Source organism: Chelmon rostratus, chromosome 19, assembly GCF_017976325.1.
Source record: "Chelmon rostratus isolate fCheRos1 chromosome 19, fCheRos1.pri, whole genome shotgun sequence".
In the NCBI taxonomy this organism is placed as follows: domain Eukaryota; kingdom Metazoa; phylum Chordata; class Actinopteri; order Chaetodontiformes; family Chaetodontidae; genus Chelmon; species Chelmon rostratus.
In genome coordinates this window covers 3,896,406-3,921,239 of record NC_055676.1, presented here as the reverse complement: position 1 = coordinate 3,921,239, position 24,834 = coordinate 3,896,406, and the positions used below count along the sequence as shown (strand labels likewise).

The 24,834-nt window shown below is 42.8% G+C and overlaps 1 protein-coding gene across 2 annotated transcripts in view; it reads left to right on the top strand.

The window, feature by feature from the left end:
* The window catches only part of rab27b (RAB27B, member RAS oncogene family), a 61,475-nt gene that overhangs the window by 20,537 nt on the left and 16,104 nt on the right, over positions 1–24,834 (top strand). Inside the window, exon 1 of one of the 2 annotated variants that reach the window (XM_041960380.1) lies at positions 10,554–11,156. The exons of the other annotated variant lie outside the window; for it this stretch is intronic. The gene's annotated coding sequence lies outside the window, so the exon portion shown is untranslated. Of the gene's footprint in view, positions 1–10,553; positions 11,157–24,834 lie in introns of those variants that run through there. 2 annotated transcript variants of the gene reach the window in all.

The following is a 24,834-nucleotide window of genomic DNA, read 5'->3' as shown; positions in this document are numbered from 1 at the left end:
TCATGAAACTGGTATTGAATAACATATTCAGAAACCGGTATCGAAGTCAAGGTGTAGGTACCAGTACCAGTATCGAAACTCTTTCACTGATACCCAGCGCTACTCTTCATCTTCTGAATCCTTCTCTCCTTCTGTCCCCAGTTCTTTCCTTGTTGCCTAATCAATCCTCCTCTTTATTCTCCTAGCTGTTTTCCTCCTCTTCCTCTTTCTTTTTATTAATCTAATGCTGCTCCTTCGCCTCTTCCTCACAACCTCCCATCCTGTTACATCTTCTGGTTGGTCCTCTAATGTATCTCTTTTCTCCTCCTCCTCCTCATTTATGGGACTGTTGCGCTGAGCTTCAGTTGACGTGACTGTTATAAGTCAAACAGAGGCATCTCTTCCTCGCTCACATACACAAATATCAGCAGCAGAGTGAGCGTGAAATGTGAGAAACAATAGAGTCATCTGGTAACTAAGGAAATCACACACACACAGAGCAGCAACTCACAGTCCTTAAACCTCTGAAGAAAATAAGGTTTACCTTGTCCTAAACTGTCCCCTCTATCTGTTCCTCCTCCTGCCTGCTAAATGCTAACACCACGGTGCTCCACACACACACATGCAGGCAATGTGCTGGCAGCTGGAGACTCATACATTTTTAAACTGCAGTGTTGTCGTCAGCCTCTGTCTCCTCTCTTTCCTCGTCTCCTTTTTCCTTCTGCGTTTCTTTCCTAACTAAGGGGTCGCATGTTGATGCTGACGAATCGATGCAGATGAGTGAAAGAGGCTGCCCCTCCAAGAAACTCCAACAAGAAGCAACGTGCATTTACCAGACAGGCAGAAATAGTGTGAGTGTGCTGCAGAGCCTCAGAGATCGTGTAGGGAGGAGGTTAAGGTGGGTGGATTGTTTGGACAAATCGTCAGACTTTCCACAGACAGTTGTCGGGCACGGTTGATTGAAAGCCGCGAGAAAAGAGGGCAGCGTTTGCTGTGTGTGGCAGGAAGGGTACGAAAACTTGTAATCTGAAAAGTAGCTAGTAACTAAAGCTGTCAGACACATACTGGAGTAGAGAGTATCATATTTCCCTCGCCTCATGGAGTAGAGTGGGCCTCTGATTCACGTAGCTGCTGTGTTGCTTTGGAATGAAACAAACACAGCTAATGTGGAGAATCTGAATTGTTAACAGTTTTATGAAAGCAGCACCTGTTGCTGACCTTACTAATAATTCGTCCCTCTATTAATCGATTTGCTGTTGATTCTAAACACAGGACCTGGTCATTACGTCAGCGACAGCCATTTGTGCTGACTCGTCAGCATAAGCCTGCGAAGAGCGACTCATAATGACCTGATGATTGGCAGCGGAGCTACAACGGTCTCCATTGTGCTGGCAGGAAGCAACGACGCGAGCGCTCGCTCAGTCACATCTGGCCACAGTGTGTCGAAACACTTCATACCTGTTCTCAGTCTGTGAGAGGCTGTTGTGTTCGGTTGAGTCACAATGTTGGTCTCATGCAGGATGTCTCATTTCAGAGGTGACGTAACACCAAAAAAAACCTCAGACGCCTCCCAGCTTGTCGAAATTTTAAGCTTTTATGACTATCTAAATATGTTGTGACAGCTGAGCTGTCTTTTTCTTTGTCATCTCTGAATGTCACCAGTCCCCAGGTGTCACAGAACGTCCTGCAGCTCAACAGAGAAAAGACAGAGATCCTAATCGGGGGTCCAGGTTTAGGAGCAGTGGGTCTGAACATACTGTATGCCAAATTTCTTTCCTGTCATGGCGAAGTGGCTCTGACTCTGATTGGCTAGTACTCATTGTCTGCATTCGTTGGTTCAGTTAGTTTAGGTATGAGGCGTGAGATTGGTTAGAGTTATAGTTAGGATATCAGGTAAGCCAATCAGAGACAGAGGAGGGCGAGTCATGCGTTTGCCAGCCTTGGAAAAAAAAATATTGCATACAGTACAGTATTTGGGGTCCTAATCCCTGACGTTCAGATTCCACCAGACCAGTGGTTCTCTGAAGGGATCAGAATTCATCCTGAGGGGACCGTTTGTGCCAAACATCATGGCAACCACAACCAATGGTTGTGGAGATATTCCAGCCAGCACTGCAGTGGTCTACTGACCGACCATCCATAAAAAAAGACTGAACTGAATTTTTATTTATGCGTTAGCAGCATCATCAACGTAGTCTTCTGTCATCTCAGGAATACATACCTCATATATCAATGCTTTCTGTCCCAGTCAGGTTTGGAAACACCTGCCCTGCTTTTGTCAGCAGCACATTAGATTACTAGACCCAAGTGGCGTGTGTTGCATTTAAGTTGCGTCATGCGTATTTGGAAAAAGATAGATAATGTTGAAGGGTTTGTGGATTTTGAATGTTTTCTACATGCAGTTGGTGAAAGGTTTGTCTTCGTGCTGGGATTTGAACTGGTGACCTTTCACTTACAAGCTCTCCTCTCCTCTCCTCTCAGTTGCTGTGTTCTGCTCAGGGTCTGTCCCTGGGTAAACAGTTTTAAATAGGAGAGCACATTCCTTCAGTGTTCTTAATGTGGCTGTAATAGAAAATGCATGACTGGCTGATTGTTTTCCACCTTCAGCTCAGCTGAGACCTTCCTGGTGGCCCTGCAGATGAGTTTAGTTGATTCAAAAAGACATCCTTAAATATTTATAGGGACCTGATACTTTCTAATAGATGTTATATTTTCATTTTTACTACAAAGTGCACACAGTTGGTGGACTTTTTTCAGCCCTGGGTAGTGTCTGTAGGTATTTATTTTAGGCTGCACACAGTCCCAACAACATTCATCCACCAATAAGCAAACAAAGCCCTGCATGGTCTTGATTAAGCTGTGATTTACACTGATGATAATACTGGATTTTGTAAATAAATTCTTGGCTTTAATGTTGAATGTTGAATACTGTCGACTGAAGGTACAGATTTGTGTCGCTGTTGCATGATTTTGTAAGTGGACGTTTTCTCAGAGCTCCAGGGTGGACATTTGCAGTTTTAACTGACAGTTTTGGTGTATGCCCTCTAGAAAGACACATAGAAGCCTTGTCTGATGTGACGCCTCTGTCAGCAGGAAGACAGCGAGGCTGTCTCTGTCTTCTCTCGATCTTGGACCTGAAAACGTGTCCGGGCTCTGCGGCTGAGGTGATGCTGCGTGTGCCTTCTGTGGTTCCCTCACTGCAGGATTTTAAAACAAAAAATACACGGAAAAGTTTATAGAAGTTGGCTTCACCAAAGCCATCGAAGTGCAGAGGAGAGGCCTTGTCGTGTTCTATGCATGGAGGTGCTCAGTAATGAGAGCTTAAAAAATGAACAAATTGAACAGACATCTCCAAACAAAGCCTTCCCAGCATCTCAAGAGGATATTTGGCTCTCAACCTGAAAAAGTTTAGGAACCCCTGTAACAAAGACAGACAGCTTAGACGAATAACACACACACAGAACCGAGGTATGCAGACTTATAAATATCTGTGTTTGTAAGGTAGAGCTGTGATGTGATCCAGTCAGTAGCGCAGCAGGAAGGTAGACAGTGCGACTTCTCTTACATCCAAGACGCATGAAGAGAGTAAATGTATCAGACAGTCACCTGAACGCACGCACACACAGACAGAGAGAGACAGGAAAACACGCAGCATTCCCTCCATTCACAATCTCTTGTCAAAATTGATTGCTGCAATTACTGTTGCGTGACCAGCGGACGCTGTTTAACCGATGCAAGCTGTGTGTGTGTCTTTGTCGTGAGCTCCAGCCCTCACTGTGAACTCATTTCCATCTCCATGTCAGTGGTGCATCTTTGTCCTGTATCACAGAGACACATCCAGTATATTAACACAATTCCAGTGCTTCTGTCCGGTTCACTGGGAATTGTAGGAATTGCTGTCCTCAACTCAGAGCGTGTCAGAGTCTTAGCAGATTGATCTGGACCCTGTTGCCCTTTTCGCATTCAGCCAATGGGGGATGCTAAATGTTTCCAAGCCCCTCTGCTGCTGTCAGGGGCAGCGTTCAGCGTTTGGCCACATGCATGTAGAACGTCTCTATAATGACTTGAGAGAAGAGCGAAATATTCAAAGTCAGTGATGTGGGTGCATGTGTTGTCTCAGTAAATCCATTGTTTGGTCCAGTGGCCATGCCTCTGCCTGCCCTCGGTGCATTTTCCTATTAAACAAATCATGTGGAACACAATGAGAGCCTGAACTATCCATGACATGGAGTGATGTCACCGTCCTGCTGACACCGCCATGTTGGCCCCAACAATGTTCATTCAGTGACGGGCTGAACTGCAGATGCACTTGGCTCTTAGACATTTTTGCTTTTCTTACTTCTGGCACAGCTGCAACCACCACAACCACCCGCAGATTTTCAAACGACTTTTGCCTGACTGTTGATACATTTTCAGAGTGACCATCATAATGTTATAGTGGAACATACGTACTACTAGAACTGAATTATGTCCAACCAAAGCTACTCAGACGGGGGTCTGTTTTCTGATATCATTCTAGTATCTTTTATTAACAGGAAGGATGTGTCATGTGACTTCAGTGGGGTGGATGGATGAGCCAAACAAAAACAGCACTTTCACCCCGGAGATGGATGTTTGAGTCCCATGTGAAACCAAAGCCTGAACAATGCTATGTTAGTGGATTCAGGTTTATTCCCTCCCTGAAGTCCTGACTTTGATGAGACAGATTCAGTTAGTCCAGTCCACTAATTCTGCCCTGTTTTCTTTCACTGTGAACATTCATTTATTCCCATTACAGTTATGCTACCTCACATCAGGTGTTGTGCAGAATGTCTTCAGAGGGATGATCTACTTGAAGCCCAAGCCTAGTTGCCCCATGGGGACAATAAAGTATATGAGTGGTGGGCCAACAGAGGCCACACCAGCCATAAAACTTAAGTCAGGAGTCTTAATGAATTGCTGTTAATAAATACATTATTTGACATTTTAAGCATTTTTAATATTACTCCAGATGAAATTTACAGTATGAAATTAACCATAAAGAAAAAAAAGTCTATTTTGTATTCTCTGATCCTGCCACCATGTAATAATAAATGAGTAGGGCTCATAAAACAGCAGCTTTCAGCAGCTACTAAAACTGCGACTGGACGACTAAAACAGTGGTATTCATGTGTGATTGGCTGAGAAGCCAGTCAGGAGTACACTCAAAGGAGGCTGTACCTGTTTGTATGTGTTTGTATTCAGTGCACTATCAATACTTGGAGCTTATTGTTAGAGACTATTCGCTCTATTATTTTAAGAATTAAAGTATTAAATTAGCTCTAATATTTATGTTATTGGCCCTTATCCAAGGGGGATATGGTGCTTTGAGCTTCAACTTTATTTATCATCTTCCTGTTTGAATCTAGCTATAGTATGTAACCTCATTGGACACACTACATTACCACAATATTGTGCACTGACAGCTGCACTGGTCCAGTCCATCAGTGGTAAAACACAACAGAAAAGGGGGCACTCAATAACAAGATTGGTTTGTACACCAAGCAAGACAACATAGTGTGTAAGATGAAGCTCCACTCAGGGAAATAATCAGCAGCCACCTCTGGACAGTATGAAGGCCAGCGTGGTATCATCTTAAAGGAAAGAACAGAGATCAATGCATGCTGATGTAACAGAATGTCGTCTTCTGCGATCAGCATCTGCAGAGCCAGTGATGGATCTTATTTTGTCATGGTTACTGCTGGTGTTGTGGTTAGGTGGCCTTTAACATCGCATAAAGGTCACCAGCATGAGCAGTGCGATGCTTCACCGCCTGGACACACGTAGACTCCGAGGCAGCAGAGAGGCCAGGAAGTATTTGCTTTTTGTTAATTTGAGCTTTTGCGACCCTTTCTCTGCAGTCACACACGTTTCTAATTTCTCTCCCACCTTCACAGCTGAATTTTTCATGTGTGATCCACTGTTTTTGAGCGATGTGTTACTTCCTTTTTCATTTACTTTTCATACAGCGCGACTGTTTTGGATGTGGCTACCTGCCGACCATCCAGATTCACCTGAGAGTCCTCTTTTTCAAAGCCCCCTTCCCGCCGTCCTCCAGACCCCACAACCGATACCGATAACCGATAACACACACATATACCTAACATCATGACATCAATACCACGAACAAAACCGAAAACAGTTTTGACTCTTTAAATGAAGAGATATTTATTTTTCCAATAAAAAACTATTGGTAAGCCTCTCAAACATGTTCTTAAAGCTATCAAACAAACCTATTTGATATCTCACATCAATTTAAATAAGGTGCATTACTTACTGATATAAAAAATAAAGGCCCCTTGAAATGATGCAAATACATGCATCAGGATTACAAACTGAAAAAGTGTATTCCAGAAGTTTACAAAAAATAAATATACATAGAAAATTAATGCACTGGCACAAGTTAGATTCAAACATTTCTATTTAAACAAAAAAAAAAAGTGCATTCCTCAATGACAACAAAAATAATGCACAGTGCATATTGTACTGACAGAAGTTAGAAGACGGCGCTCCTAAATACTCAATTCTGATTGGTCAATCGCGAAAATTCAGCGGTGTTCCTAACAGTCAGACTAAAGGGGCAATCCCTTAATGTACCAAGCTCAATAACTAATCGCCAGCTGATTTGAGTGGCATAATATGGAGCATTTTCCGTACATTATTTTTAATTTGTTTGGAGAGGACCAAACACTTGGCTGGAGAATGATGTCCCCAGCAAAAAAGACAAGAAAAGTAAAGAACAACGCTGGACCGACAAGAGGAGCGATATTAAGACACAAAAGACTTGAGGACGCAGAGATTGACCAGATTGAAGCTGACAGACACGAAAAACACCAAGAGAAACACAGCATGGATGATTGGTCTGCTAAAAGACTGCTGAGTGGAGACAAAACTGGAGACAGATTTTTTAATGTCTGACGCTGAAAACAGAAATCAGCTGATGCAGGACTTTTATCCATCAGTCCGAAAAAATAGCGGTAAACCAAACTCTGTCTCCAGCTACGTCTCTCTCAGGTCTGGGATATCCCATCACTTCTCCACATTTGACATGATTTCGCTGAATATCTGTAAGGAAATAAGTTTTCCTGCCTGCCGTCCTGCGCACAGTGAAAGGCGGTTGCTACGCAACGTACGTGTTTACATCAAACTGTGACATCACAGTGTGACATCACAGTGTGACATCACAGTGTGACATCACAGTGACATCAAAGATAACACAGTGACATCTCACTGACATCACACACTGACATCACATGGTGATGGTGAAGAAAAAAAAACAGAAGAAGCTCAGTCCACGTCACCACCAGCAGCTATACTGCCGAGGTAGCATCCCCACTCCTGAAGCCCCAAACGCGACTCAAAAAAACCACCCCAAATAACATGTGCGATTGGGTTATAACGATCTTGCAAAAAATGGTGATGGTGATGGTGATGTCAGTGACGTCACATTGTGACATGACACGCTGTGACATGACACACTGACATCACACGCTGACATCACACTGTGACATCACATCACACGGTGACATCACAAACTGACATCACACTGTGACATCACACACTGACATCACACTGTGACATCACACACTCACATCACACTGTGACAGCTGGCCAAAACAACCAACGGCTGCGCGTCCACGAGTAAACGGTAACTGGTGGTGTTCTTGTGGACAATGTTCATCGATGACAACAGAGGAGAAATGCCTCTGTTGCTCAGAGTGGGACTTGCGGCCAGGAGATACGTGTTTGTTGTTGTTTGACCAGCTGTTCCTCTCTCTGCCTCCGCATCCTCCTTTCAACGAGCTCTTCGTCCGTGTACTCCGGCGTCCGTGTACTCATCGTCCACCACCTCAGAGTCGGAAAAATGTTCATCCATTTTGAGAAAAATAACAGTTGCAAACTACAGCTAAACTAGCTGCGCAGTGAGAGCGGTGACAGGCAAGAGTAGACTCATTTTAAATCAATAAAATATGTTTTAATTACTATTTTGTGTCACACTATTGAATGCTTTAGTAATAAGCCGTGTTCTAAGCGGGATAATGTATAGTGAGCAGTTTCCTATGGAGAAGCGTCGCGTCGGGCTTCTATGCCATCCTGAAGGAAGATACATGATCCCTTACTTAGACTTATCTATGTAAACAAACTGAAGAAGGGCAGTCAATAGTAAGTCAAGCACCATCATGTCCATGATTAAATCTTCAATAACCTTAGCCCGTGGGTCATCTTTGGCAAATTTCTTGGACTTATCGAAAGCCTCGCCGCCGCGTAAGTCCGGTGGCTTCTTTGCGGCTGGCTTGCTAACGTTAGCGTCTTTAGCAGGCCGGCTGTCCTCATACGCTTTCCAAACTCCGTCAAAGCGGTGGTTATGTTTCAGGTGACTGATCGGGTATTAAAGCTTGTGCCATTTCTCGCTCCTAGTGGAACTTGCTTGGAACATTTGTTACTAATAACCAGCGAACAATCTTCTTCGGAAACTTTGAAGAAGTCTGAACTCTGTTTTCATAAGCACGCTGTGCCGCATGCTGCATTCAAAGTGTAATGTACATTCCCCCGTTCCCTCGTTTGCCAGTCGTTCTTTCGGCCTATTTAAGTTCATGTTTCTATTTTTTGTGTGTAACATGTGAAAAAATGCTGCGAATGTTAATTCAAGTCAGCAACTAGCAAAATTATGACCGAGTTAACGAGTTGTTTTCTGGCATGAGGGGGTATTCTTGATTTTTCCCAGTGAGAAAGAGTTTTTCTGATTATGCTACCGTCACTTGAACGCAGCATTCACTGCAGGCCATTCTGGTCTCATAGTGGGAGCGAGGCACTGCCGTGCTGACAAAAACACATATGTTATCAGGGCTGTTCGTCATGATATCGGACTTATCGGAATGACATCATAATTTCCTGTTATCGGCCCGATAACTATCGGCCCAATAATTATCGTGCATCCCTAAACAGAATTATTCTATAAATTCATTAGAATGCAGAAAAACAGTCTCTGAGATGAACCGTCTTGTGGGAGAATATCTCCAGGTGCTGCTGTTGTTCTGATGTCTGGAGGTTAACAAGAATGCTGATCAACAATACTTACTCATAATTGACCGTGAGTAGTGGCATGGCATTTGTATATGCTTTAAAACTGTGAATTTAGCCACTGAACTTTTTAAACAAAGTTTGGGGGGGCTGAGTGATCCCTTCAGTGGGTAATATCACAGAAGACGTACTAATGAAATGCACCTGAACTCACAGATAACGAATCTCACTCCAATCACACATGTGAGGAAGCCATGTAGGTCATTTTTGCTTCCCCTCTTTCTTGCCTGACCATTCCAGATAGTACAATTAAATCATAAAAACTGTACAATAAATGAGTTACCTGTCAGCCACCTTTTTTTCCCCTTGGTCCAGACTGAATGAACCAAACCACAGTCAGAAAAAGACCAATTTTTCAAGTATGAATTTGAAGCTGTTATTGTGTGAAGTGTCGAGAGAAGAGGGAGGAAAGAGTGAGGAGCACTGTCTTCTTTGACCCTCCCTCTCTCTGTCTTGCTGCTGTCTCCTCGTGTTATTGTCACTTTTGATGATTGACGTTTATAATGAAGCTGTGATGGCGGCTGGCCAGCCGAACACACACAGCTGCCCCGATTTCGCTCAGAGCAAACTGACAGAAGTTCAGGACTGACATGTTTCTTTCTGTTAGAAACAACGAATTATGAAAACTTACAGTAGTAACACAGTAGTGCTGTGGAAATAGAATTATTCTCATTGGCTGTAGTAAAGACCAGTGGGTGGAGCCAAAGAACGAGGATTTGCTTTATTTTCTGTAGCTTTTTATCAGCAGATGAAGAGATCCTCTCCTCTGCTGTCCTCTAATGTTAAATGTTGTCAAAACCAAGCAGCTGGACAAAAATTTGAACAAAACTAAAACTGGCCAAATCATGGTTTATATCCGGAACCATCTGGTACAAAATGAGCACTTCATTCTTCATCAAGGAGAAACTGGACTTTCAGACGACTTAGTAACTGATATCTAACCTGAACCTGTAGCCGATTCAAATGATTTACTGAAACTATGAACGATTAAATCATCCAGGAGACTCCTGTTTCTCATGAGTTAATTTAATTTGAAATAGAATACTACAGCGGCAGAAGCAGCAGCTCTGCCCGCTGCTCCGCTGAGAGAACTTCAATTAATTAGGAATATTTGTTTTCATCTGTTTACAATCCGTTGTGAAGTCGCTGTTAGTTTTGCGACACGTAGAAGGCTTGGTTTTGTTTGGGCTCTAGGTGAAAGACACCGAATTCATTTCCTCCATCAGGAATTTACCTGGGACTGTCCTGTGCTATTTCTTACCTACTTCCTGTTTTACTACTGCTAACAGCAACAAAACACACACACACACACACACACACACACTTCCTCCACCAGCATGTCCTGAGGCTGCCCTGCTCCGCGCTCACTAACTGATAAGGCCACGTGTGTGTGTGTGTGTTTGTGTGTGTGTGGGGCTTACTGTAGCTCAGCCCCACCCTCTTATTACACAGAGAGAAGCAGAACAGAAGACAAGGAAGAGGGAAAAACAGAACGAGAGAATCCTAAAAACTGCATCTGCTCCTCAGTCGGTAACTAACCAGCCAGCCAGTCAACCAGTCAACCAGACGCTCAGCTAGTAAGGCAGCCAGTCTACTACTACTACTACACTTTTTAGTTAGGAAACCTGTTTGTCAGACCCGGACTGGTTGATCAGTCAGTATAAGTCAGCAACTGAGCAGACAGTCAGCTAGCCAGTCAGTTAGTTGGTTAGTTTGTAGCTTAATCTGTTATTTATTTGGACAGTCAGTCAGTTGGTTAGTTGGTCATAGAGTGTTCAGTGAATTTGCTGAATTCAGTCAGCGAATTAAGCATCCAGACAGTCAGTAAGGCAGAGCCATTAAACCAGTCATCCATCCGTCCCTCCAGTCAGGCAGCGAGTCAGCTGGCCACTGAGGGGAGTGGCTGTCTTCTGCTGCCTCCAGCTGAATGGTAGTCAGTCATCCAGCCTCCCACTCAGTGCTTCCGTCCGTCCGTCAGTCGGTGGGTGTAGATGCGGGGCTGCCGGTCAGCTGCTCTGGACGGCTCGTATCTCCCTCAGGATCTCACACCGTTGAACCAGCTGAGGAGCCACTGAGAGGTAAGGAGCTCAGACCCTCAGCAGGGTGTGTGTTTGGCCAGTTTGTCAAGAACGTTTCAAAGCTGTTTTGCTGACTTTTGCGGTTATGTGACAGGCTGCAGGCTGGACCGGGAGGAAGATACAGGTTTACAGATGTAGAGAAAAAAACACAGAAAAGAGGGGTTTTAACAGGGTTAGTGTGGCAGTGGAATGTGATCACCACCGTTTCCACTAGTTCGTAAGTGTTGCTGTGTTGATGCACTCATGCATCAGCCTCGTGTTATCTGTGCCCTGAGCGGCCGAGCAGCGAGGACGGGGGCTGGTCGTGAATCTCCTCTCATGCTCGGTCTCATGATGGTGGTGCTGTTCTGAGGGACCGCAGGAGGCTCATGGCTGCTGCTCTCTGCTAAAACTTGTTTTATGAATGGATGAATTTGATTGACTCCTAGCTGTCTGTTATTTTTAATGTTTTGGAAAACTTAACTGTAGTAAACACGAAGTTGAGAGTCACATCAGTGAATTAATGATTTAATGATTGAATATTTTGTCAGGCTTTTTTGGAATTAAAAATAAAGACTGGCTTCAGCCTTTGGCAGACAACACAATGACACCATACTGGGTCCACTTGTTATACAGCACATTTTATAATATTGCAGAAATTAGCTTATTTCACTAAAATGAAACATTTTATTTTAATACAGTGAAAGAGATTGGTGAAAACCTACAAAAAGACGCATGAACCCAAACATATGTAATCTTAAAATTTCCGGAAACCTCCTCTGAGAAGAAAAGATTTGGCTTCTTCGAGGCTAGGCAAATGTTTGATGAGCATGAACTCGTGTGTTCTGTAAACTAAAATGGTACAGCAGCTAAAACAAGAGTTGTTCCTGCTGCGGGCGTGTAGTTATCAGAGAGGAGTCAATGGTACGAATGCGTCTCTTGAAAACCGCGTGGGAACCGACTGTATTGTTCTGTCACTGACTGAGCTAGCTACCCTGTGATGTTACGGTCAGTACGCTAGGTAGCTTGGAGACACTAGCACTCGCATGTTCCCAGCTAGCTAGCTTGTTAGTTTGTTCGTTAACTCCAACTGTTCACCAACAGCTCTGTGAGCAGTCATTGCGTATGTTATCAAGCGTCTATAAATATGAATATTTTGCAAGGACAGCCAGATTAGCTTAGCTGTGCCGCTTTCCCTCCCAATTGTTCACCAATGAGGGACAGAAATGCAGTCGTTTTGATTTGACGGCAGCCTCAAAGGGTTGGGCTGGCATTATATATTTTTCTTACTGTTAGCAAAACTCATGAAAAGACCAAAAAGAACAATGAATGTGTCCTGCTAACAGGTATTGTTTTATCACCAAAGTGTGCTAGCTTACTCATGTGTGCCAACAGACCACGGTTCAGGCCCGTCTTCGCAGTGGGTGACATGTTCCTTCATGACCATGAATGTGCCAGGCAGTTTATTTTGAGTCAGTCCCGACATAGGCCGTCTTGCTGCCATAAGTACTCCGTAGAGCGCAAGCTGTGTATAAATCCACCACTGAAAGTAATTGTTTGAGTGCCCAGCTGGAAATTACTGAGTCTTTTAAAAAACTAAATCAAATATTTCTGAGCAGTTTTACGAGAAGTGTTGAGAGGCAGACCAACACGTGGTTGGTTTTGGTGTTTTCACTGCATTTGTCGACATAACATCAGCTATATCCTTTGGGAAATTAATGTGATATATTTTTCCTTTCCTTTAACTCTCTTAAAAAAGCAGACATACAATATAACAGACTGATTTAGTATAAAACCAATACACTGAACAACAATTCCAGCTGAATTTGTACTCCAGCCGCGTCAGGCTTCTTTGATGTCCAGTTTATTAATTATCATCCAGGGCATGCATTCATTTCACTGAACACTTTTCGAACGTGACATGTGATACTGAACTGGAAGTGTAATACTTTGTGATAGGAGCCTCTTGTGCTGTGTAGAAGGAAAAACTCTAAACCCACTTGCATTGTTTGAACAGTGTTATCTTCAAACTGGTTTGACTGCAGAGGGGAAATGCTGTCACCTAACCTGTGTTGTTTAAAGCCGAGATGGTAGAAAACTGCGCTCAGCTGCAGGGTTCAGTGGATGTGACTGAATGTGTTGATGTGAAATTTCTGCCTGGTGTTAAATGTGTCTCCTGCTTACGTATCAGAGGCAGTTCCTCTTCGATGATTTGTAACAGAGGGCACTCTGAGGTAAATATTTGACTCCATGCATAATGGTGAAATTATAGAAGCCATTGTAAGGCTTTAAAAATGCCATGTTTAGTTGTCCTCACATTGCTTATGCCACCAACCTCGCTCATTTTCTGAAAACTTACCACTTAGAAATGACCAGTTTTGGTTTATTGAGTCAGCAATTCTAATTTCTTAATAATGAAGGCCTACTTTCTCAATAATGAGTTTTTATAATAGCAAATTGTAACTAACCGTCCAGTATTAATCCTTTTAAAGACCCAACATTTTTAAAGTTGGCTGAAAACATCTGCCAGTATACGATACCTTCGTTAAAACACAAGGGTAACCAAAATTTCCCTTTTAGTTTTTGCCTTACACAACATGATTTACAGCTGAGAGAACTCCTATGATTTGGGAGAAGTCATTTATTGCACGGCCCCCCCACCCCTGTGTCTTTGTTAAACGAGTCAGGCATGTGACAGAAGTGTAAAGCTGCCTTCTGTCTATTCATAGTGGAGGACAGAGACGTGTGTGTGTGTGTGTGTGTGTGTGTGTGTGTTTGTGCATGATAAGGCATTGTGTACTGGAGCATTTTTATTCATTTCACCTTTCCAAAATCTTAACTCTTGTGATATGGTCCTATCAGTGGATAGGACCATATCACAACGAACATTAAAAAAAATATACAAACATGCAATAGAGAGGAACAGCTGGCCAAACAACAACAAACGGCTGCACATCCACGAGTAGACGGTAACTGGTGGTGTTCTTGTGGACAATGTTCATCGTTGACAACAGAGGAGGAAAGCCTCTGTTGCTCAGAGTAGGACTTGCAGCCAGGAGATACGTGTTTGTTGTTGTTTGGCCAGCTGTACATTGATAACATGCCACCACGGGCTCAGAGGGGAATAGCACCAGCATATCACAACAAAATATTGGAATATGAACGAGTTTCGCTGCAGATTATGCGTTTATAGAGGCTACGCACGGGTGCCCCGATTACTCGCATTATACGGATATACGCGCCGCTCTTCTGGGGCTAATTTCTTCAAAACGACTCCAAATGCCACCAAAGTTGTCTGGGTGTCTAAATAGTCGTATTTAATGCTACAAATAAAGTCCAGGTTGTAAAAAACGAAAGTTATCCTTTAAGGATACTTTTGTGTTCGGATGGGTCAAACACAGGACTTTCACCCAGGAGACCCAGTTTTGTGTCCCATGTGAAACCAAAAGTGAACATTGACTTCTTTTCAACTTGTGTACTTAAGTTATGTTAAGTATGTAAACTGAAGCCTAACCCTTACCAAACTTTTACCGCTTCACATTAACAATTTGCTCATTTTTGCTCTCAGCTAGATTTTTTTGTAAGGCTAACAGGACAATGCTAACAGGACATTGCGTATTGACAGTGTTATTGTAACTTGACTGTGGAGACTTGCAAATGCAAAACTGAAACTAGAGGGATATGCAGAGCATTACAATTTTAAGCATAGGGCCACTGACCAAGCTGCTGCATTTGATGAGTTGGGAGTTAGAGTATGTTGAAGATTTAGTTTTTAACAGACATTTCATCACTGTCCATTCACAAGTTCACAAGTTTAAGTTAGAAGATATTAAGATTTTTTCCCTACCACTTACAATCATAAAACCCTTTCAGAGCCTGTTATGATCTCAAACTGCATCATCAAGATGAAAGCAGTAAATCTTAGTTCCTTTTTTATTATAATTGTGATAGAGACACTGTGAAACTAATCCTGAACTGAACCAGTTACTGTCATAGGGGCAGTTAAAAGGTTATCACTTTCCCTCAAGACTACAGGCAGTGATTGGAAGTGAAGAGACGAGCTATAGAAAAAAATTCTGACATGAAAGTAAAACAGATTATTAGTTTAATCCTTGCAAATTGTGCCAGATTTCCAACTGAACACTAACCTTTATATTAAACTAGTGATTCAAAGTGTTTGATTTGAGTATTCCACTCAATGCAAATATCATATAATTTCAAGGTGACACACAATATATCCTGTACGTATTAGTTTCATGCTTAGTCAACTGAAAGGCTTGTGAGGAGGACATTTAAAGGCAGAGGTTCTGACAAAAGGAAGCTTAATTTACACCAAAATTGATGTGTTTGGAGGATTTAGAGATTTAACCATTGATGAGATTAAGACCTATTGCTCAATCTCATTAATAGAGATCAGTTTCTCTATCTTAAGCGTGGAGTCCATAAGGTACTCTGGTAGATTTTGCTCTAGTAAAACAACAAAATAATAGTTAAGAATTGTGTCCTCAATTTGTATGTAACAGCCCACCATGGAGCTTCATAAACTCTTGAAAATGTAAAGTTTACATTGAGTCTCTTGACAGCAGGGATCATGAGAGGATGAGTGAAGGCAACCCCTTGAGGGAAATAATTCTGGGCCGAAAGGAGTTTGTGAGGACTTTAGGTGTAACTGAGGGATTTGGCTGGAAAGTTGCTGCACTCTCGTCCCCTCCAATAGAGAGCCAGGATGGTGAGACAGACAATGTGCATAGGTCATTCACTCTGCGGATGTCAGGGCTAGGAAGTGCCCTGCTTTAATGGGTAACATCTTCATGAGATATTTGGGATATCATCTCGAAAGAGGAACCCCCAGAGCAGCACAAGGGGTAAAACTCAATGTGGTTCTAGAGAAGGCTTGTTGTAGAAGGGGCTCTCAAGCCCTGAAAAGTGCAGTCCTTACCTTTCAAAGTGTTGTTGAGTGACCAGGTCCACAGCGATTGGCCTATCACAGGGAGGTGTAGGGTCGCACCATGGGAACTGTCAGGGTTTCCAGCATGGTCTGGAACCAAGACACACTTTCTGGTACAGCACATCAAACCAGCTAGAATCCCCTCCTGACTGTAAGCTAAGAGACAAGGAATCAGGGGAACTGGGAGAAATGCGTAAAAGACAGCTCCGGGACATGGCTGGTGAGAGAAGGTATGCACTTTCAGTGGAGTGTTGTCTTATGCACACTCTCTCACTAGGCAAACAGCTCATGAAACAAACAACTTTGCCTTCCGGAACCTGTCCCACAGCATCTCATTGACTGGGGGACTGACTTTCTGCTCAGTGTGAGAGGGACCTGCGGACATCAAGTCTGCAGCACGGTTCTGGACCCCCGAGATGTGTGTGACCACAGCAGGAGGCTCCTGGCTATTTCAAGCTTGCCACGCTGTGTTTGTGAGCCTCTGTTTTGTGTGGGGAGTGTGTGTCTGGAAGATGTAAAATGCTCTGTATAAGGATAAACAGCTGAAAGGAAACTGCTTTTTAAGGAAAAGAGGTTGGCCTGAAAAGGGCCATTATATTTCCTTTGCTCTGACGGATCGAGACACACGTTCCCTCCATCCCATCATTGCCAATAACTTTCTTTATGAGGTGGCTTGGTGGATGGGTTGGATCAGATGCTTACTTGCCACCAATGCAGTGCACAGCCTGCTCAGCTGTGGCCACCGAAGGAGGACACAGCTGAGGGGGTATATGGAGGCGCAGCTACGACAGCAGCAGTGGCTGTAGGGCACTTCTTCCTAGAGCTAGCATCTTGGTGCTGCCGACAAGGCTGAGTTGCAGTTGTGTCCCAGGAGGTGAACCTTTTCACCCTTTCTATTTCCTCAAGAGCTCTGGCACCTGGACGAGTGGTCCAAACAGCTTGTTTGTTGCTGAGGGGTCAGCAGTGATGGTTTGTGCGTGCTGAGGAAGGTTGCCTTGGGAAAAAGTATCAAAGCTAGGCTCTGCTCTAGCAGTGGGACAGAGGGAAAACCATTTTCCATGTCTTTGTGGTCTCCGATGAAGGGCTCCACACCATTTGACTGGTCATAAACGTCCTTGTTTAGGAGCAAGTGCAGGTTGCTCTGCTGGCATCACAATGCCCCTCAGATCTGCCACTGCCTTCCTGATGATGCCCAGCAAGTCCTGGAAAAGCCCACTGGCATATAGTTGTCAGACTGGTGCAGTGAGAGGAGAGAGCTGCTGCGTTGAAGCGCCTGGTTGCAGCGGGCACAGGGAAAGTTGCAAATACGGAGGGCCATCCTCATAATCAGACTCCAGCTCTCCCAACTCCTTGGTGGGAGGAGAGCCTGAAATGGTGGGAGCCAAGCTATCTGACTTGCGCCTTCCCTGTATGTCTGGGAATTCACTACTTAAGACAAGCTTGTCTGTCTATACAAAATAGAACAGGCTCTTATTGCACAAAGTACAATGTCAAGAGAATTTCGAAAAGTAAAAGGACAAACTGACTTAACCACTCAAATATAATACACAATGAGTGAATACATTATAGCAGTGAAACAGTCTTGCCAAACACTTTTGCTTTGAGATGCAGGAGACACCAGAGCAGGATGGGCCCTCCAGCCAGTCATGATGCTGTGTGTTTTACTGTCCTGGGGTGATCATGAATTCAGTCAGCTGACTAGTCACATGCCCTCCATCTCAACAAGCAATGAAACACAGTAGATTCAAGGAAAAGCAGAGAAGAGCTGAGTAGAATATGGGAGAGAAAAGTCAAGTAAGAGTCAAATACAGCCAAAATCTGTCATGTAGAACAGAACTTAAAAGAGTGACAAAGGAGCTGAGTAAGGTAGAAGCATAGTTTGGAGCAGATGATAAACGTTTCTCACACAAAGTGCCAGTTCCAGGCCCCTGGTACTGTGCCTACTGCCTCACTGCTATGGCTTACTGGGACAGCCATGTTGCTGTTACTGTTTCTAGATATACCTGTTCTATCATTAGTTATTGGTCACAGGTGTGTTCATTAACATTATAAGTTATAGGCTACCTGTGTTATCAGTGATGGTATTCATTACACCTGTACTGTTGGACTTAGGGTTAGGCTCTGAAAGCTCGGCAGATCCTGTTCCAGGTTGGCGAAATAACTAGATTTCCCGAGTTCTGTCACAAATTAAATCGACTCTTTTATCCCTTCTCACACTTTTGTATTTGTATGTTTGTAAAGAAGGTCTGTTAGAGGAAGACCACTGCTATCTAAGACCACTCTCTGACCATGAGTGGACTGTGTGTGTTGGTACCTCAGCGAGAGCAATAGAGAAGTTCTCTATACCTACTATTCTCTTTCTCTCTCTCGCCATAATACACTCTGAGGTCTGCGAAAGACTCAGAATCAGCTGAGGTTTAAAAGCTCTTCACCTAAACCCCCACATTACAGCTATCCCACACTTGTTTGTTTTTCAGCAGTTTTGTTGTGCACAGGTCCAACACTGTAAAATGTCAGCGAAACTAAAAAAACAAATCTGAATTAATAGAGTCATGAGATCTGCAGGTTGCAGCACAATGTCCACATCAGTCTGACTTCCACAATAACAGCGTTCTGTTCTGATTGCATTTGATGTTTTCAGTCTCCTTTTTTGTGTCTTTGTTGTGGAGTTGTTTTGCACTGCATTTCCCAAAAATCACGTGTCGGTCAACAAATGCAACTGTGTCTTCATTATGTTTTCTGTTGTGCAGTTTGAGTTTCTGTAGGTGGCAATATCACTGAGCATGAGAACTACAGAGAAACCCATTAAATGCCATCACTTCTTGTACGGCAGCAAAGAAGTAGCAGACTGTGAACAGTTTTCATGAACTGGATATGTTGTGAGCTTGATCACTGCTGTGTTAAAGCAACCACAGACAGAGAACAGCAAAACATATTGGTTTCGATGGAAATGTCACAGGTTTTCACTGCAGTACTGTAAACACAATCTGTTCAGTCGCTGCTCCTTATGTGTAGCTGTTCAGAGTGGAGATAAAGAAATAAGATGTGAGACATTTTATTATTAGGCATTTGGCTCATAACACCACTGTGCCTAAGTACAGCCTCACAGGGCAGCTAGCATGGCTGTAGACTTGGACGTTTTCGACCTGTTGACGGTGCTGGGGGACAGGTGAGGTGGTCATCAAGACCATTAGGATTCATCCTCTGGAATATTCACAAAAAATAATGACAGTCTGGACAGTAGTTTTGCAGTAGTTTGCTTTGGACTGGTATTGGATGGACAAAAAGACATCATTCAACTCTACCATCTTCTCACTTGATAGGTGATTGTTGTGTGCATTAATACATGCGTAAAAGACAAAAAAACTTTTTCCTAGCATTCCAGTGAACTCCAGATTTGAACCACCAACCCTTCCAGGGCTGCGCCTTTCTCTAGACCTGCTGTACAGCCCCGTCCCTTGCTCCTTTATCTCCTCACCCCCCCCCTCTTCTGCCTCCTAGTATTCCTATATCCATGCTGACCTTTCAGATCCAGCTGCGCATGCTGTCTGTAAAGATACTGTGGGATTAGGGAGGGATAGAGGAAGCCCTGGTGGGACTCACAGATGAATAAATAAATAAATACAGTACACCTGAGTCCAGTGTGTCATATTTTATCTGATCCCGTTCCAGAAGCCAGTGGACTCTGCAGTTCCCTTTAAAACCAGTTTTGGACAGAGTTCACACTGTACATGCCACCCAGCTGCCGTTTAGATCTGCTTCTTTGATCTTTGTGCTGTGTCGTCTCAAACGTGCCTCACCGCTTCGCTAAGTGGGTCTGAAATGCTAAAAGGTTTTAGACAATACGAAGGTTAAACTGGGAGGACGTCGGGACAAATTGGATAATCAGGGGTCAATTTTTAACCATGTTAGTGGTTATTGATCGGTGACTGTGGAGAATGGATTGGTTAACAACAAAGGCCCTCAGCAGAGTCTGCTCAACAGATGGAAAACCAATCAGTTGTCTGATCTGTGTAAGATGATTCAGAGGCCACAGCAATCAAACAGAAAGGTCTCTGGCAAATGTCTGCTGACCTTTTAAATTAAACAGATTATTGGGAAACAAAAGGTTTTAAGCAACAGTTTGAGAGGATGTATCTGAAATATATGCGACCAGTGTTTTTGGGTGCTGAACGCAGTGTGTCTTTATCATTGTGTGTCTGTCAAGCACTGACAACTGGCTTAAAATGTCTGGTCAGATTTCTCATCTTTACTTTTTCTTTGTTTAAGTAGTTTGTTATTTGTATCATAATTTGCCAAGTTTAGACTATTTTAGTAAGGTTCTTGTTCAGCTGCTTCAGGCAAGATTTCAAGTCAATAATCGCTCAGATTTTTGTTATTTCAGATCTCACTCATTCTGTTTTAGATGTTCATTGTATTTGTATTTTGCAGATACTTTATACTGTATTCTTCAATATGAAATGTCTCCAATTCAGATTGCCTTAATGCACACAAGGGATTCATAGAGAAGGATGCATGGATGATCATTCATCAATGATTAGACATCACATTTGAACCTTTTCAGCACTTGAAAAAGTTTAGATTTTGGCCTGATGTTTAGGTTTAGATGCTGTGACTGACTAAGTTAAGTCACAGGAACGCCAGATCGTTGCATTCAGTTACATTCAAATGTCTCTGCCCACCATCCAAAGTCAGATTACTTCCTACTCCTACTTAACTGTTTTCTCTCTCTTTTTCCTCTCATTATTTACATTTAAAGATATGATATGTAGCGATTTGTGCGTTAAAACTTTTTGACTTCTCTTTTGGGGATTACTTCAAACCGCAGTGAGCATTTTCAGCGAGAAGAGACAAATTAATCCGCTAGCTGTTGATCAATAATTAACACAGCAAGGCCAAGCTGCCATCACTTCCCTGTTGCTGAATGGAAATCTTAACTCTTCCTGGGAAGTTTCTCCGTCCAGACTAGTGTCATTAGATTTAAAGTCTCAGCTGAAAGGCATTTTACTGATTAGGCTGAAACCTTTAACTGATGTCTTGTCGATAGACTCACCTCAAAATCCTCCAAAATCTGTTTACCTCCTGTCATTTAAGCTGTGATAACAACACGATGTTGTGCTAGCTACAAACCCGACTGTTGTTGTTGCTCAGAGCCATCTGGTCTTATGAGAGTAAATTTAATTTGGAACTCTAACTTGGATGAAAATGCATTAAACTGATGTTAATTATTCATTGATTTAATTAAAGGATCAGAGTTGCATTATGTATAAAGACCTAATGAACCCCAAAGATGCAACACCCTCTTTTTCATCTGCAGTTATTTTGTAGATAACGAGGAATAGAGGATAAAGTGGTAAATACAGACTGAACAATTCCATGAAAAAGCAATGAACAGCCATCTTTTTTCTTCCCTTCCTTCTTCTACTCTCTATTAGCCTACAGAATATACAGAAGTCACAGAAGGACACTCAGTCTTTTGCTTTTTCAACAGCCAGCTTGTTTAAGTCAGTAGGCTTGACTTCTCATCTGATTTGTACATCATTGCTGCAAACATGCTGTACGACTCCACGCAATCTGCACATCTTCCTGCTCCGCTCAGATTGAATGCACAGCGTGTAATAAATCTGTGTGTGTTTAGAGCAGCACCGCTCTGAGTGATGGAAATTACTCTCAGGGTCTGTCAGGTGGATTTATGCTTCTCGATGGGTGTTGCGCTGCTATACTAACCGAGGCTCAGGGTTAATATTAAAGGGATAAGTTAAGTTAAGCAATGTACTACTCTGGGGAGGGTCAGCAGCAAGATGTGTTTTATCCTCCAAAAAAAAAGCCCACATAAAATAATCAATATCAGTCTAAGTAAACCCTATATTTAAGATATTTTCAGCACTTAACCTTGCCGTCACCTTTTTCCATTGGCACTATATTTTCACAACCATGAACAACTCTCCATGCGCCACATAAGCCAGATAGACACTGCTGTGCTCAGCCCTCAGGTAATATAGTGTTAAGTACCTACAAATAAATGAAACGACCGAGTGAACAACCAGTGCTGTATGCAGTGTGTTTCCTGCTTCTGCTTCTCCAAACTGGGGTTATGCCGACTGCCATCTACCGTAGGTAATACACTGACTATGAATAAGTACCTCACACAACCTGATGCAGTGTTAATGGTCTGTGGCATGCTGGCGGCATGGCGGTCAGGCTGCCTGTCTGTCTGCTGCTTGGTGTACCACTTTGTTTCCGAATGAAATACCTTGCCAACCCACGAAACTAATGACATAGCCATCATCAGCCTCAGCTGTGCTTTGTGTTTAGTGCTAATGAAGGAGTGTTAGCATGCATGAAGAGCATACCCATTCAACATCAGCACGTTAGCATTGCCGTTGTGAGCGTGTTAGCGTTCAGCTCAATCGTTGTTTTGCCTAAGTACACCACGTCAGAGCTGCTAGCACAGCTAAGACACTAAGTCTTATTTGCTTGTACTTTCTTTAGAAAACTCATTAGTGTCTCTTTCTGTCATGTGTTCATCAGACCGCTATGTGAGTGCTTAGAGGACCAGTTTTTCCAGAACAGGAAGTCATTGTTTTGATGTGTCCTCAGTCGCTGTTCTGAAAACTCTCAGGGCATCAGTGACATCATAAAGATGCAGACATGGAGGAACATGCTGCTTCATACTGAGTTTCACTTCTTTGTTAAAAGAAAGGTGCTGATCATGTACTATGTAAGTCTCACGAGTGCAAATACTCGATTACAAGTGGTACCTTTAAGATTTTGCTTCAGTGATAGTGTGGAAGTACAGCAGTAGAGTCACATTTTATGAACTTAGAATAAAAAAAATGTAAATGCCAGTATTCAGTACAAAAGAGTGCTAAACTAAAGGGTCTGCTTCGCACAGTGAATGTACAGGAGTATGTCTCAGTCTGGCCATGTAACTGTTTTCAGTTTTTCCACTTTCCCCCACTGTGGGTGATGGCTCATACATTTTTAATGTCTCTGTGTGTTTTATGGTTTTGTTCTGGCTTGTTATTGAGATAGAAGGTTTAGCAGACACCAGGGAAAACCATTCCTCAACACCCAGAGTGTAGCACAGTCATGAACCAATTTTTGTGTTAGCTGGTGTATATTTCTGTTCTTGGGTATGGACTCAGTTGCCAAGAAATAATGCAGTCCAACTGATCGGCCCTGCTATAAATGAGAATGATCACGTATAGATGATGGGTCTGAAAACTCACTTGCATTTAAACACAAAGGAAATTGTGACCAGACTTGACATGGACAATGGGTTGAATACTTTTTTCAGTCAAAATGATTAAATTATGAATGTATAACAGTCTGTTTTCTGATGTTGCAATTTAACACAATCAAAATGAAGATATTTTAAAATAAATCCCTACTTTTTTTCTGTTTGGTTCAGTTCTCTTCTGTTCTGTTGATGGTGGTCGGCATGACTGTGACTTGTTTTGTTCTCTGCCGTCAGCTGACCGAGCTGCTGTTAACTGTTTTGCCCTCGGGGAATTGTGACTGACCGATTACGCTACAAACATTCCTGGTTTTTCACCAGTGACGACAGATCAATAAGCTCCACCCTCCTGTCTCACCCCTAACCTCACACCGCCGGAGGGCTTCATCAGTGTCAGGGCTGATGGATGCTAAATGTGTGAGGGCAAGAGCAGGGGGAGGAAATACCATCTATCAGCTTACTGTCATGTGGTACCAAAGTGTCTCCAGCTAACTCAGTTATAAGGACTGATTTCTAGACCTTATTAAAAGAGCTTTTCCCCCTCACACTGAACATCACTTGGGACCATTTCTAAAGCAAACCATGCGGTTAGATTTTTGTTTCTCTAGCACAGGAAGCCACAGGTTGGGTTAGGGTGTCAATTTTGTGTTGTCATTGTGTGGCAATGCATTTGTAAAAAATATTTAGCTGATGTCAGTCTTTCTTTAGGCTAAGTGCTTTCACTATATGGCAAATCTGGAGAAGCGGCCATACAGCTGCTGATTAAGAGACTGAGTAGTTACCTAAATCAGTGGGCTTTTCCTATCTTCATTTCAGCTGGACTTGGCTTTCGTAGCCTCAGCTGCACGTTAAGATGCTAGCATGCTAACATGTTGACAAAAATGGCAACATGCTCATACAGTATTAATTTAACCACTGCTTAACAATAATTAGTGGATGTTAACTTCCTGATACTACATGTGCACACTTAGCATGTTACCATGCTAACAATAGCATTTAAGCATGTGTACAGATAGGAAATTTCAACATCTATGTTCACATGCAGCTAGCATAAATTCAGTTTGTTACTGTAACATGCTAATGATTAGGATGCCATGTTAGCATAATCTCAAGAATACATGATGGTAGCCTGATGTGACAACAGAGCTAGCTGTGCCACTAGCCTCCGTAATTCGCTGCAAATGTTTATTCACTAATTATTTAATTGGCCTTTCGGCAAATACTGAGGATCCAGCACTTGCTATTGGAACTTGACACCTTCTATGATCTTGAAAAAATTGAACATTTATTTGTTAGCATGCAAAAAAAACTACAACTACCATGAAAATTTGCCAGCACAGCAGCGTGCAACTTGGGTTCTTCCCTCTTCATATCCACCAACGCTCTCTTCTTTGCAACTTGGCTGTAATAATTCAGCTGTCTTATTGCGTCGGCTGTACATACCTCGAGTGGTAAAGGACATCAATTGGTCCTCCTGTCCACGTGTTAAAGTGTCGAAGCAAAAGTCTGTC